Raw genomic sequence first — 16,308 nt, forward strand, 5'->3', positions numbered from 1 at the left:
TGCATGAGCCAGTGTGGTGTAGTGGCCAGAGTGCTGGATGGGGAGCCGGGAGAGCCAGGTTCTAGTCCCCACTCGGCCATGGAAGCTCACTGGGTGACTTTGGGCCAGTCACAGACTCTCAGCCCAACCTACCTCACAGGGTTGTTGTTGTGAGGATAAAATGGAGAGGAGGAGGACTATGTATGCCACCTTGGTTTCCTCACAGAGGAAAAAAGGTGGGATAGAAATGTAAGAAAAAAAAATACCAAAGCCTCAAAGGAAGTCCCCATTAAGACAAGCAAGAGATCTAAATGAGGGAATCTTGGGAAAACAGAATAATAACAGAGGAATCAAAAGGCTACCACTGAAATTTCAGCTCTGCAGAAGTGAGAAGATACAAACCAGTTTTTGGAACTAGGTTCAGAATGAATATATATATATATCACAGCAGAGGCATAATGTGTGTGCCTTACTAGCTTTGTTGATATTCCTCCTTGCAAACATCTACATAGAAATTTCCACTGTAGCAGAATCCAAGACCTCTTCCCAAATCATGATTCACAAAAAAATAACACTACCAGACAGAATAATTTTGCAGTTTAGGGACCATGCCACCCATTTTCCTTTATAGTCTTTTTAGGCAACTCAACCAGCTTTAATAACATTTACATTTAATAAACATTAGACTTCAACTTCCAAAATAAAAAAAGCATTCATTTTAAATTAACTTCATACCCTTGTGCTAATAAAATTTAATTAGTCTAAAGCACTGCTAGCCCTTAAAGTACATTGCGAATTAAAATTTCATCAAGATCCTGCTTATATGCTTGAAGCTGCTAGAAACAGGAATTTTAGTAATTACCTTAAGATCCATATGTCAAATGCTTATATCAGTGTTGCACTACTTGCATATTTACCTGAGGCATCTTTTCAAAACACAGCTCTTTCAGCAGCTCATAATAATTTGGGTAATGCTTAAAAATGGATTCCACTTTGGAAAGTGGCAGCGTAGAAGTTCCTGCAGCAAAATTACCAAATTTCTATGTTTGTTCTGTGTACATTAAGACATAGATCAGGGTTGTTTGGAGACAGGGCTGCAGCAATCCAGGAGTCCCCCAAAGGCCCAATTTAAACACCCATCATCCTTGCAGACATACATTGGACTTTTTTTTATTTTAGGGAGAACAAAAGGCAACTATTGGGGGATATACACCAGCTATGCATGGTCTGAAGCAAGTGGATAGAAAGTTTTTCTTTCCCTCTCTCAAAATACTAGAACTCACAGTCACTCAATGAAATTGATTGGGAGTAGATTCAGAACAGACAAAAGAAAATACTTCTTCAATGTAGAAAAATGTGTCCTTAATGTAGAGTATTCATGGCCATGAGATATAATGGCCACTAGCTGAGATGACCTACATAGCAAGAGAGGAAGCTGCCCCATACTGAGTCAGACCACCGGCCCATCTAGCTCAGTACGGTCTATATGACAGGCAGTGGCTCTCCAGGTTTCAGATAAAGGTCTTTCCCAACCTTACCTAGAAAGGTCAGGAACTGAACTTGGGATGTTCTCCATGGAAAATATGTGCTCTACCACTGAGCCATGCTCCTTCCCCTTTAAAGGGGACTAGACAAATTAATGAAGGACAGGCTGATCAATGGCTATCATAATGCTTATTTAGGATGTCCATGTTCAGACGTAGTATGTCACTGAATACCAGCTCTGAAGCAACAAGATGACTATTGCCTTCATGCCCCACCACTTGTGGATATCCTGGAGGTATCTTAAAGGACCTGGTCAAGGTCATAGTGCCAGTACTTTAGCTGCTTTTAGCATTACTACACTGGTGCTTTTACACATATGCCCCACCTGCATGTATGGCAAATTGGCAATCGTACTTCTCTGACAAAGGTAGAAGGGGCAGGGAAATGGAGACGAATCAGGGTCTTCCCTTACCTTCCTGTGTAGCATCCAATGGGCTTTCATTAGAGATGGGCAAACTTGTGCAAACTGGCAAACACAGTTGATCAAATTCAAACTTGATTTGAAATCTGCTTGATTTCTGCTCGATTTCATGGGTTTTTTGCATGTTCAGAAAAAGCTCATTTGTTTCCAGAGAGTTCTATCACTGCCCGTGACATTGGCACAAATGTGCTGATAATATCACAAGCATTCTCATATTTTCCCCAGGGAATGTCAGTTTTGTTTCATCTCTTCTGCACAGCAAAGAGCCACTGGGAAATTCAGTTGATCCCCTCCTCCAGCCCAAACAGACTCACCCACCTTTCAGTATTCAAAGTAGCTAAGAACAATACATCACAAATATTTCAATAAAATCACATATATCATATGACACAGGCAATAGAAATAACAGCTACTAAAACTCAAAACCGTAAGCTAATATAACAAGGTAATAGGGTAGAGAAATAACCAATCTGGCAGGCCAAAAGCCTGCTGGAACAGGGAGGTGTTTACCATCTGGCAGAAAGCCAATAGCAACAGGGTTAGATAGGGCTCCCTGGGCAGTATGTTCCAGAGCCTGGGTGCTGCCACTGAGAAGGTTGTCTCACTCTTCAAGTACTTGAAAGGCTGTCACAGAGAAGAAGGCCAGGATCTCTTCTTGATCATCCCAGAGTGCAGGACACGGAATAATGGGCTCAAGGTACAGGAAGCCAGATTCCGGCTGAACATCAGGAAAAACTTCCTGACCGTAAGAGCAATACAACAATGGAACCAATTACCTGGGGAGGTGGTGGGCTCTCCCACACTGGAGGCGTTCAAGACAAGGCTGGATAGCCATCTGTCAGGGATGCTCTGACTTGGATTCCTGCACTGAGCAGGGGGTTGGACTCGATGGCCTTGTAGGCCCCTTCCAACCCTACTATTCTATGATTCTATGATTCTATAAGGATCTCCTTTCTCCCAGACGTTGGTGGGATGCAGAGAAGAGCCTCTTTGACAGCTCTTAATGCATGGGCAAGTCATATTGGAGAAGATGGCCCTTCATGTGTCCTGCTTCTAAGCCATGTAGGACTCTAAAGTTCATAATCAGTACTTTGAATTGATCCAAATAAGGACAAAAGGCTGCTTCGTCAGGTAGTCTGGTGTTTATGGCTATCGATGAGGTGTTAACATTAAAGAACTGTACATGTACTTGCAGTGCAACTGGCTTAAGCAACTGGCCCTCTGGATTCTGGCAGCACATATGCGGAATCTTATGTAACATTCTGAGCCAGAGAAGAACATTTGGGGAAATGATACTTGATTATTAATACAGTTGAGCATTATGAGAGGGATAAATTTTTATACTGAACCAGATAATTATGGATTTGGGCACCACACCATCACTACCTCTTCTCTTCTCTCCACACAGGAGCCATAGTAGCTGGCCCCAGTGTGGCAGTCAGATATTTTGTTTGCTTGCTTGCATTATGTACTGATTTACATCGTTCATATCCTGTACCTTCAGCATCAATGTATGTTTCCAGGGTGGCTAACAAGGTAATAAGAAGCAAAAGTACAATTTAATTGATTGATTGTTTAATAAAGCAAACGATGCAACAAACTTAAAAAGCAATGACCCATTCAAATGGACAGTGAAATCAAACTACTCCAAAATGCTAATGTTAGCAGTTATTTAAAGCCCAGGAAAACAGAAACTCTTTTGTCTGTTGCCTAAATTATAGTAATGTATAAATATAGGAACACTGCATGAACCAGCCAGTACGTTCTTCATCAGCACTGCACAATATTGATGTGGGTGCTTTCTTGTACTGTGAATGGGAATGTATGTATCCTGACCATCTAGAGCTCCCATTTGTGAATATGGCCGTCCAGTGTTTATCGCTATGTGTATTTAAAATTTACTAGTCTCATAAACACCACATCTTGTGTAGACAGCTATTTTTGAAGCTATTTGGCACTTTGAGCTTGTGCTTTGACCCAGCTTAACCTTCAGTGACTCAAGTGCTGACTGGTGCTCTACAACTCTATAAAACAAAAAGGTTCTTAGGTATTTAGAGGGAAAGGTTGCTAAGGACTCCTTTGTGGCAATTTTTCACTCCTGGCATTATACCACAATGGACCTTGTGTAAGCCATACAGGAGAGGGTGACGGGCATGACAGCAGGGTCTGGACTGGAGTCACATGCTAGCATAGGCATGTACCAGCATTTGCACCTTGTCACCAGCTGCCGCCTCAGTACAGAAAGGCTGATACCAGGATCAGGCTATTAGAAGGCGGAGTGGCAGCGAAATATTTTGCAACAAGTACACAAACATGAAAGACGTGATTCCCAGCATTGACAGAGAGCATGTTTGTTGTTTCCTCCAACAAAAAGACAAAATGAATCAATTCAAGACAGAAAGAATGGGAAGTACAGAAAATAATTGATTGTGTTTAGGCTTATATTCAATTTTCATACTGTTTGATATTCAAGAAAAGTAATCAGGCAAGCTCAAACCGATTCTGTTCATTATTCAGTTGCATTGAATAGAAATTTTTATGCACTCAAAAGGTGTACATTTTTTATCTGCTTTTTTTAACAGCTTGGACTGTAAATTTAGTTGCCATCACTATGATTGTGACTAAAACCATGCTTTCTGTTGATCTGACCTTTCTGGATAGCATAAGGTACGTAGGGTGCAATCCACTGTTGCACAAGCTGCCTACCACTTGGGCTTTCCCCTCCTCTCCCCCATCTGCAGCCCCCTGTACCTCTCCCAAATCTGTGCTGGAGGATCTCCCAACTCTCTGGAGCAGATTTTGAAGGCAACTGGGTGGCTGCACAGGGGAGAATGAATCACCACTTACACTGACATGAGTTGTTCTATTGTCAGGAGGGGTATATTTGAAACCAGCCTGGATTTACTATGTCATGAAAAAAGCTGTCCAAAAAAAAAAAAACCCCAATCCTTCATATTTCCCATTTTGCAGAGGACAAAATATCTGGAATTTTAAAAAAAGACAGGTCTCTAGAGCTTTCTTCCTACATTTCATATGGCTTTGTCTTAAGTGCAGCATTATAATTAACCCCATGCTTTAATTCTAGTAAGGTATAATTGTAAGTATCTGCTGACCTGAGCAGAAAACCTTTTATTACATTAGTACTTCAGTGTGAAGGTTTTCACAAATGCTACAAGCCTCAGCAACCTCTCTCTAAGTAACTTTAAAACCCCAATGATAACAAAAGTCCCACCTCCACTTTTACCCTGGTTCCTGCTTCTCTGTTGGTGATTTCCACCTGGCCCGGGACGGCAAAACCCTCACTGACTACAACTGCAAAGGCTGCTCCTTCTGCTGAAGATCCCTAAAGACTATCAGGGTGGAGTCTTGTTTAGGGGTTTTTGCTGGAGTTTGGGAAAAGTTGTATTCATTTTGCTCCTGCTGTGTTTAGCTTATGGGTTTTGTACTTCTGCCGACAGGCTTCAGCATCAATTGTTAGCGGCTTGCTTAATGCCAGTGCATATTTTTTTTAATATGAGATGTTTGGATTCGCCTGTTAATATTTGAATGACTATTTCAATTTTGTTGGTATGTCTTATAAAGGTTAGTGAATTATCTTGAAATGTTATAGTATATTATGTAAATTCTTCTGCTGTTGTGAGCCACTCTTAGCTTGGTTTGCCCCCCAAAAGCAGCATAAAAATGAGCTGGTGATGATGCTTCCAACCCTTCCACAGCGCATCAGGCACTGTATCTTCACCAGACTGAGCTACTTTGCTGCCCCGCTGCCATTCTAGGTACAGTGTAGGGAAGGGGGGGGGGGAGTTGGTTTAGTTCACATTGGAATACAAACTGACCTAATACACAAACCAGAATGCAATTATAGTTCAGTTTTTGCACTACTCTGAATTTTGCAACGCAGCTCTCTGTCCCTCCCCCCAAATGTGTTAAAAATGCACACAATGGTGAAAACAGCAGATATGGATATCTGATGCCATGCAGCACCATTTTGCATTTATAGGCTGTACCCACAAGGCTATCCATGCTCAAACACTTGTTTCCTGCATGTTTAGATCATCAGTTCAAGGTATGTACTAAATTTCTTCTATTCTCTAGGATGCTTTCATTCTTAACACTGGATTTTTGGGGAGCGGGTACAAATTGCATCCTATCACAATCTTTACAATCAGCTAAGATCACCCTCGTAACAACCTCTGACAGATACTATCTGTGTGAAACGTTCAGATAGTTGAATGCATATAGGTGTTTTCAGTGGCCCCACAAAGCTGTAAAATTCTCATGATTGGGTGACACCCCCCCAATGTAGGCTGCTTTTATTTTCACAGAAAGCAGTCCGATCTTCTCCACAATCATCTGGTGCATGCATGATCCCCACCCTGCAAGCAAATTTCAAGCAGCACAGAAAATTGTTCTACTCATAAAATTGTTCTGATCATTAAAGCTTTCCCCCCCATGTACTTATGGCTATTACTGAATGGGGGCAATAGTATGTCATTAGCTCTATTTTAGGAAATATTTGGATTTGTTTTTGTTGAATAGAAATGACGATGAGTACTTTGGCGGGCAACATTTGCATTGATATCTGCTTACTAAATCTTTATTTCCAGACCCATCTTGCCTGCAAAATGTGATCCTTGACAGTCAAAATGATAGAGATCAAATGATACTTTCATTGCTACATGCTCAGTCAGAATAAACATGCCCCACATGTGTTAAGACTGACCCTGGAGGTTTGAAGTCCCTGACTGACTTTTCCGGCTTCCTGATCTGTCTGTAACTTGCATCCTTCCTTTTTCCTTTGCATGTGACATACTTCTCTTTTGATTGGAAGCTGTCGTAACATTCAGGCACTGTGTCTGCAAGGTTTATATTCAGTCTGTTCAGAAGCAAATCTGAGGACACCGGGTTTTTCTTAACCTCCTGTTGGCAAGATGTAAATGAATTTTTATGCTATGATAATACGGTTTGGCATAAGGACATACAGAGAATTTCAATGCAACATGGCTTCACAACCCAGATACCAAAGATAATAACACTTTTTTTTTTCCCTTTGGCATCACAGATACCTAGGAGCTGGTGGATGCTTGAGTTCATTACTACATGAATTGACTCAAACAGTGGAACTAATTCAGAAGCTCAGCATCTCCATGCCAATTGCTTATAGGTTATGCTTTATTAGCACTCTAAATATTCAGGCTGAAGATTTAGTGCATTGTAGAATTCAAATCTGTCAGATTTATTATTTTTTTAAAAAAGCCCTTCATGGTGCATCAATTAAGCACTTTTCTCGAGTGCAATTTCAAAAAGAGGATTCAAAATAATCACTTGCATAGAATGCTGGCTTGGCTTTGAAAACAGAAGCTAAACGGCTTCTCTCATTTTCAATTCAGTTGAATATTTCATGTTATCAGTGGTAGCTTCAGTCTGTCCAAGAAATGTGTGTAATTCCCCACCCCACTTTTCTTAGAATAGCCTTTTAATCAACCAATTGACAGACCACAGGCTCAGAAAGGGAAAGACAATTGAATAAATTACATATGTAATGTAAGTACTTGAATGCTCCTCTAACTAGAACAGCCTTCCCCAACCTGCTTCCCTCCAGATGTGGTGGACTACAACTCCTATCACTCCCAGCCAGCATGGCCAGTGGCCATGTTGGCATGGGGATGATGGAAGATACAGTCCAACACCCCTGGAGGGGACCAGGCTGGGGAAGTAAGAACATAGAAAGAACCATGCTAAATCAGAGCAAGGGTCTATCTACTCAAGCATTCTGTTCACACAGGAGCCAACCAGCTACCTGTGGGAAACCCACAAGCAGGACATGAGGGCAACAGCACCCTCCTGCCCAAGTGTCCCAGCAACTGGTGCACATAGGCATACTGCCTCTAATACTGGAGGTATCATACAGCCACCAGGACTAGTAACCATTGACAGCCTTATCCTCCACAAATTTGTCCAGTCTCCTATTAAAGCCATCCAAAGTGGTGGCCATCACTACATCTTGTCTCAACTTAAGTATTACAAATGCTAGTAATAATAACAAATGTTACCAGCTTAAACCTGATTCCCCAAAACCAAATCATAGATAAAGGCCTTACAACATTCCTGAACTAGGTTTATTTCAGTAGCCCCCAGCCCTTTTATCAAGGAAACACAGCAGAGCATTTTAGTGTTATGATAGGAACCTACCTATCAATTTTGGTTTCTCCCAGTTTCATATTTTCCCCATCTTAAATTTGTTTGGTCCCATTTCTGCATCAGTTTGCAACTTTAAAAAAAAAATGGTATTGTGAAGGAACAGAACTATCTTCTATGTTTGTGTTTAGTTTGATTGCAGGATATTATGGGGTTAAGGGAGCAATCCTATGGCTGCTAGTCAGAGGCTAGGCGGCCATAGGATATGCGGGTTTCCGGGAACTGACCTTGGAGCCCACACTCCAAAATCAGTTCCTGGAGAACCGACCTTCCCCCACTTCCGCGCTGCCTCTCAGGCAGAGTGGAATGGCCCCATGCTCCATGCTCACAAGAGGAGTGCAGAGCAGCTGGGGCATTCTGGGGGGCATTCCAGGGTGGGGAAGGCGGAAGTGCAGGTATGACACATCCTATATGCTGTCCGGCAGCCTCCTTCCCCACTCTGCTTTCCCGCAGCTAGACAGCCAAATTCGGCTGTACAGCTGCAAATGCAGGGCAGAAGAAGCACAGAGGGAATGATCTCCTCCATGCTTCTTCTGCCCTGCATTGGATAGGCAGTCACCTCTGAGTTATTTCCATAGGATTGAGCCCTAACATACATCTTTTTGTATGTGTGCTAGTCAGTTTAAACCAAAATAGTTTAGAGGTCAATAGTTTAGGTAGAATGCAGAGTTCAGGAAGTCTGCTCAGGAAGCCAGAAGAGAAAGTGCAAGAGAAGGTCAAAGGAAGAGAAAGAGATAAGTTTTAGCTCAGGAAATAGAAACCTAGCTTGCAGAAATTAGCAAGAACCTACCCTGCTGATTGGGTGGTGTTGAGGATAGAAAAAAAGTAAAGTTAACAGACAAATGCCTACAGCAAAAAGGCACACGGTCAGAGAAGCAGAAGAAAGACAAAAGAGAGGAAGTAGGAAGGAAGCCCAGAATCATGAAGGAAAGAAAATATCAGAGCTGCTGGAACTGGAAAACTGGCTGAGAGAGCTGGACCAATGACAGTAAGTTATTTCTTCTTGGAAAGGACCTGGATAAAATAGGTACATTGTCTAGTTAGGTTAGCTAGATGGGTTTATCCCTGATTGTTTAATTACCCTATTGTTCATATGCTTTTCTGTGTGCCATGTGTATCCATTCCTTTTTTTAAAAAAATGGATCAACATTTTTTTCAGTAAAATGTTAAACTTTGGTATCTGAAACTTTGTGGTTGGGGAGGGGGTTACCCACCCACATCTAATAGCCAACCTGCACACTAACTAAAATAGATACCTGAGACCCAGAGAGTTTTTAGGATGGTTTTTAGGTTGGATTGGTGGAGGCAGCCAACAAAAATGTTTTCCACCAGGTGGCAATGGAAAGGACCACAGAAAAGGAAGAGCAAAAAGAATTAGGGGCACACTATTTTATCTGTTTTCACTTCCACTCATGGAACAAGGTGTTGCCAGTCTATGACAAGTATTAAAGGACCACAGAAGTGCCTCTTTAGTTAAGGTGAGTTGCAAAAAATATTTTTCCACCATTATAAGCCTCAGAATTCTACTGCTTATAAAAATGACAGCTTTTGAGCTAATAATGTGAAACTCAGTGCCAAAGGTAGAGCAAGTCAAAAAGTGATGAAAACTGACACATTTGTACTTTTTATTCCAATCTACAACTCAACATCATATATTTCTTTCAAATTTTGGTGAAGACTACCACTGTACCTTATTTAGGTCTGTTGATGAGATGTGCCTCTCATTGGTTAGGTGAAATTCTGAGCAGCAGTTCAAAAGTTTCATGGGCTTTTCTGTCCCCGATTGCATACGAAGTTATGCTGGGTTTGCTCACTTTCGCGTTGAAATTAGAATGCTGCATGTACCAAATTTTTCAGAGGAATTCTATTACAGAGGGCTTCTGTGTTCAATTCTATTACAGAAGGCTTTTGTGTTCTGTAGTCCTTTAGTTATGGAATGTGACCTCACAAAGTTAGACAACATGTTACTGCATGGATTGGGCCCTAGCATGGAGATGCAGGGATATTTTATACCTTGCTCCCACTCTCTCTGCTGTGGTCCCAATCTGGATCAGCCCCCCCCCCCCCCATGCCTCCAATTTACATTGCCAAAAAGGCATCCAGTAGTAATATAAGTAACAGGCACAGGGCAGAGGGTTAAAGCCCCCAACCCATCACTCTAGGGTTCTGGTCCACATGGGGTTCCTTGAGCTTACTTTTGAGAGAAAAAAGAAGAAAAACCTAGCTACATCTTTAAAATAACATACAGTTTTACCCTCAGAGAATTTGAGACTGGTAGGGATGGAACGGGGGGGAGCAAAGGTGGGGGCCTCACACCACCTTTTGAAAGCAGAAATGCAGCAGAAGGGCCCCTTACTTTCTGTGTAGTGGGAAAAAGGCATGCAAGGATTGTTGTATCTTCTACTAGGCGTATATTCACACATTACACTGATGGTACGTTAACACTCTATGTGTGCTCATTAAGATGGTTATGAGAATCTTGCCCTATTCAGTCACTTTCATTTTGTGTAAGCTCTACATGTGAGGAAGAGAAGGGGGAATGAGCTTGCTTGCTCCACCTCCTCCCTCACCATTCTCATTCTCTACTTGTGGAGGGTGACTGTCTGCAGAAGACAAGCTCCTCTATCCATGGAAGTTCTCCCTGAGATTTTAGAATCCTAATTCTTGAAAAGAAATGATTTCCATTAGTTAAGCATTTATCATCCCATTTATTGTATAGCTAAACTGGCAAGAAATCAGATGCAAACACACTGGGGAGAGGGTAGGATTGCCAACACTATAATTATACATTTCCTTAAAAAAAAAAATGGCAAAATTCAATGATAAAAAATCCTGTCGGCTTAAGACCAGAGTTAAAGCTATCTCATGTTGGCTCAAACTCCACAAAGCCAGGAAATTAGAAGCTTATGCTCATGCCTCAACTGATGTGTCCCGTGATCAGTGCCCCATCATCAGTGAGGGATGATTCCATCATCTCTCACCACTGGCCATGCTAACTAGGGTTGTTGGGAGCTGCAATCCGCCAACATCTGGAGGGCCACATGTTACCCACCCCTGCTATACTCCAAGGAGTCACAGCTTAAATAGAAGCTTAGATACAGTCAAATCCAACTGTATATTCATCCCATCCATGTCCCTTCTCCGTTCATGTCTAGCCATGTGCTACGTAGCTCAGTTGCTTGATAAGGCAATTCAGGACCAGGAAAACATGGGCCATCTTTGCTGTTCCCAGGCACTCCATCCTCCCCATCTGGATTTGGGTCTGAAAGACCAAAGAAAAGTGAGAGTGCATGGAGGGTAAGTTGAAAGCAAGTACAATTTCTGACGTTGCACAACATTGTCACTGATCAACTAATACAAAAAGAATTCAATAAAAAGAATGAATTCAGTATTACAATGCTACATAGCTCTTCTGACAAAAATGCACAGTACAAATATTTTGCTTTAATACAACATAATATCTTCTGTGTAGTGTCGTCAGCTGCTTTGTGTCATTTAGGGATGTACGGATTTTATTAAATCCATTTCATCTGCATTTCATGAATTGTCAGGCTTCTTTCATTCTGTCATCTGCTCATTGATGGAATTAGATTTTTCTCAGTTTCCTGAACTTGCATTTGCATTGGAAAGTGCACATTTATGCAAATGTAAACTTGTGCAAATGTACAAATCCACTTCAAATCCACATTTTCACATTAGCTTAGGAAAATGCATTTTTTATCAGTGTTTCTTGTTGTTTTCCATTTTTTTAATGTTTGTATAACTAAATTTGCATACAATTCTAGAAAGTAAAGGCCTGGTCTGCAAGTCCACAGAATCTATGCAACTTGGAAAAAGCCAGTCCACTGCAGAATCTGCAGGTTGGATTCATAGAAATCCAAATTCATCTGAAGCTATTGCAGATTTTCTCTGGTGTCAATCCAATAGCAGATACATGTTCCTAACTTGTTTTTAGATAGGGATGGGGCAAAATTCATTAATTTTACATTTTAATAATTAATTACTAATGTAATTCACAGTCCACAAACAAATTTGAGAAGTACAAAGTTTTCACACTTCTCCGAACCTTCTGAAGAAGTTATCAGCTAAAAATATGCCTACAAAAATGTGGACTTTAGGGGACATTGTGTACAAAGCTGCATGCATTAGGACAAATTGCACGCAAAGAGGCATATGCTAGGGGGAAGTGCTTGTAAAAACACATATATTCTTGAAAATTGCATACAAATGTATGCAATGGCAACATTTGTATACAAAATGTTGCCATTTTGAGAAAATGGCAATACTGCATACAAAAATTTGTATAAATTGTTGCGCAGACAAAAATGCTGAAAAACTTCACGTGAATTTTCATGTAGACATTTAAAAAAATCACAAACTGATGTAGAAATGGAATGTCACAAACTTGTATTTGAGCCTTAGTGGGTGGTTCATCTGCCTGGCTAAGTAATATTCAACCTGTTCTGCAGGTGATTGCACTCTCCCTAAGGGATCAGGTGTGTAGTTTGGGGGCGCTCGTGGATCCAGCATTGTCACTGGTGGTGCAGGTAGACTCAGTGCCACGGAGTGCTTATTATCAGCTTAGGCTGATGTACCAACTATGTCCTTACCTGGAGAGAGATAACCTGCTGCTGTTATCCATTCCTGGTAACTTCTCATTTGGATTACTGCAAGGCATTGTATGTGGGGCTGCCTTTGAAAACAGTCCAGAAACTTTAGCTGGCCCAAAATAGGGCAGCACCATTGTTAACAGGGACAGGCCAACACTAACATATTATGCCAGGGCTTTGTGATTTGCACTGGCTTCCAGTCCATTTCTGGGCCCAATTCAAAGCGCTGGTATTAAGTTTCAAAGCCCTACCCTAGATGGCTTGGGAAAAGGTTACCTGTAGGATTGTCTCCTCCCATATATACCTGCCTGGATCCTAACATATTCTTCGGAGGCCTTCCCCTGAGTGCCCCTGACAAATGAGGTGAGGCAGATGGATAGAAAGGAGAGGGCTTTTCAGTGGTGGCATCCCAGTTGTGGAATGCCCTCCACAGAAACACTTGCCTGGCATCTGCATTGTGTTTATTTGGTGCCAGGTGAAGACCTTTTTATTCTCTCAGGCATTTTATTTCTTCTGTTTTTATTGTTTTAAACATATTATATTTTTGGATCTTTATACTGCTACTGATTTTTACTTTGGTTTTATACTGTTGTTTTGAACTTTTTAAAATTTTGTATTGTGTTTTGTCATGTTGTATTTTATGGTTTTAACTGTTGTGAACCACCCAGAGAGCTTCAGCTATTCGGCATAATAAAAACATAATGAATGTTAGTAAGAACCAATGTTACTAGCTTAAACCTGACTCCCCCAAACCAGGTCAAAAATAAAGGTCCTACATTTCTGAGTAGTCCCCAGCCTTTTTATCAAGGAAACACGGGATATTATGGGGTTAAATTTTTGTTTTGTGTGCTAGTCAGTTTAAGCCAGAATAGTTTAGAGGTCAGTAGTTTCGTTAGAATGCAGATGCAGAGTTCAGGAAATCTGCTCGGAAGCTAGAAGAGTAGAAAGTTCAACAGGAGGTCAGAGGAAAAGAGAAAGAGTTTTTACTTGGGAAACAGAATCTTAGCTTGCAGAAATTAACAAGAAACTACCCTCTTGGGACCACCAGGGACATGCCCTCTGATGACCTCAATGACTGGGAAGCTTGGTAAGGGAGAAGATGCTCTCTCAGGTATTCTGGTCCCAAATTGTTTAGGGCTTTGGACATTAGTACCAAAACTTTAAACCTGGCCCAGTAGTGAAGAGGCAGCTGGTACAGTTCCCTCAGCAAATGAGTTGCATGCTGAAAAGGGGCAGCTTCTGACAACAGCTGAGCTGCTGCATTCTGCTCTAGCTCCAGCTTCCAGACCAGCCTCAAGGGCAACCCAACATAGAGCACATTGCAATTATCCAGTCTTGAAGTTAGTAACACCTGTACCACTGTGGCCAAGCTTTCCCTTGTCAGGAGAGGCCATGGTTGGCAAAGCTGGTAAAAGGTTCTCCAAGCTGACATGGCCACTTGGGCCTCTAGCGACAATGATGGATCTAGGAGTACCCCCAAACTACAAACCCGATCTTTCAGAGGGAGTGCAACACCATCCAGAACAGGCAATGAGCCCATCTCTAATGTAAGACCCATTCATTTCAATGGATCTACTATAAGTAGGACTAACATTGGATAGAACCCATACTAATACAAGACAGGCTAGTTGACAAAGATTTAACATGGTTAACAAAGTCTTCCCTCCTCCTAAGATCTTAGCTGCAAAAATCTTGCTGTCCACTTATTCTCAATGAGCAACATGCAAGGCCAGTAGGCACAGAGAAGCGGCACAAGGTCTTGCCTCATTTTCTTCAGTCACTTTTGCTTTTTCTGATCCAACTAAAGCATTGTCTAATTAAGCAAGCATAAAATATGATACAACATCAGGGAGATCCAGAGAGCCTCTTGCATGAGGAGAAAGCATTTCCCCTTGCCCAAGCTGGAATCTCCAATTTCTACCTTCACTTGATTCAGCTGCAGCCCCACCCCACTCCACAGCCCATGCCATTCTTGGGGGGCCCCCAGCCCTCAGGATCAGCTTTGTAAGGGGCTGCAGAAGAGAACCAGAGGTGGGAAAGCCGTATTGCACAAGGGGAACTCTGCTCTCAGAGCTCCAGCCCCTGCTCATTGTCGATCCCTATATTTAATTAAATAGCTTTGTGTGGGAATTTCCATTGACTGTGTTTAATTAGCTTGATGAAGGAAGTGAATTAACAACATTAAAGAGCAATGTTTGTAGCCTTAAAATATTCAGCATGAAATCTTAATTAAGTGCTAATTAAACATTTGGATTGAGCTACAATACTGCACTGTAAATGTATAATTATTGGGAGTTCCGGGGAGGAGCCTACCAAATTAAAGCAAGAGGTCAAATTCAATGTACATTTTCCTGTAAATCTTATGTTATTAAGTAGCACTGTATTTATTTTAAATGTTTTAATTCATAAAGGAAACATTTTTGAAAGGCTGATGAAAAAGCACTGTACTTGCAACTTTTAATAATTGCAGGAAGGAATTACAATTTGGAGGTGTCTCAGTCTGCAAAATCTTTGAAAGGTGTGGTGACAGGGCTGGATCCAGGATCTGCCGTCTGTGAGAGGAAGGGCCCTTCCATGAGAGGAAGGGCTCTGCTCATGAATGTTCTCTTTGCCTGATTTTGGGGGAACCCCCCCCCACACACACACACACACACACACCACAGCTAATCCCATGCAGCGGCATCTCCTGACTCTCTGTGTAGCATTTTCAGGGCACTGCTGGGGGAAGGAGAGATGGGAAAGTCCACTTCCAGCACAGTTGATCCAGCTAGGGATGTATGAAAAAATTGTTTGTTTTCAACAAGCTTTACCTTCTAGACCAAACACAGACTTGCATGCAATCTGCAGTCAAAGTCCGTACATTTCTGACTTTGCAATGTGATTCGTGAACAGCATGTGTACATTTGAACAATGCACATGAAAAGATGCATACATTTAAAGCACGCACGCAAATACGCTTTAGTCAATGGGAGAAGAATGCATACGTTTCAAAAATGCAAACAATTAATGTGTAACATTTGGAAAATATGCACAATTGTCATGAAAGAAGAAGAAACCCAAAGCTCGCTTTCTGATATGGACTCAAGTCAGAACGAGCTTCGAGATGGAATTTGGAGAAGTTTGTTGAGCTCAGATTTTCATAATTCGCAATTCCCTGGATCCAACTTAAATCTGGACACAACCTTGGGAAATTAGATATACCCTTGGCAGTCTATATAATCATGACACTATCTGGAGTATGAGTGTGTATTATTTAGAAGAGGGGCTGGGGAAGATGTAATGACTGGGAAATAATGGAAGGTGCTATTCACTAGGTATTTCTTCACTCACTACATGGAGATAGCCATCCATAGACATATTAGTTAAGAGATCTGGCTACCTCCAGATGCAGAGGTGCAGTATGCCACTGAATACCAATAGCTGGAAGCAACAGTGGGAGAAGGCTATCCTGGAAGAATCTGGTTGGCCAGATTCTTTCACTTTTTTAAATTTAAAATATTTATAAACCACTTTCCTGAACTATCTGGGATCCCCAAGGCAGTGTATGTAACAGAT

The sequence above is a fragment of the Heloderma suspectum genome, chromosome 2, assembly GCF_057233095.1.
Source record: "Heloderma suspectum isolate Gila_16-S chromosome 2, 16-S_ref, whole genome shotgun sequence".
In the NCBI taxonomy this organism is placed as follows: Eukaryota; Metazoa; Chordata; class Lepidosauria; order Squamata; family Helodermatidae; genus Heloderma; species Heloderma suspectum.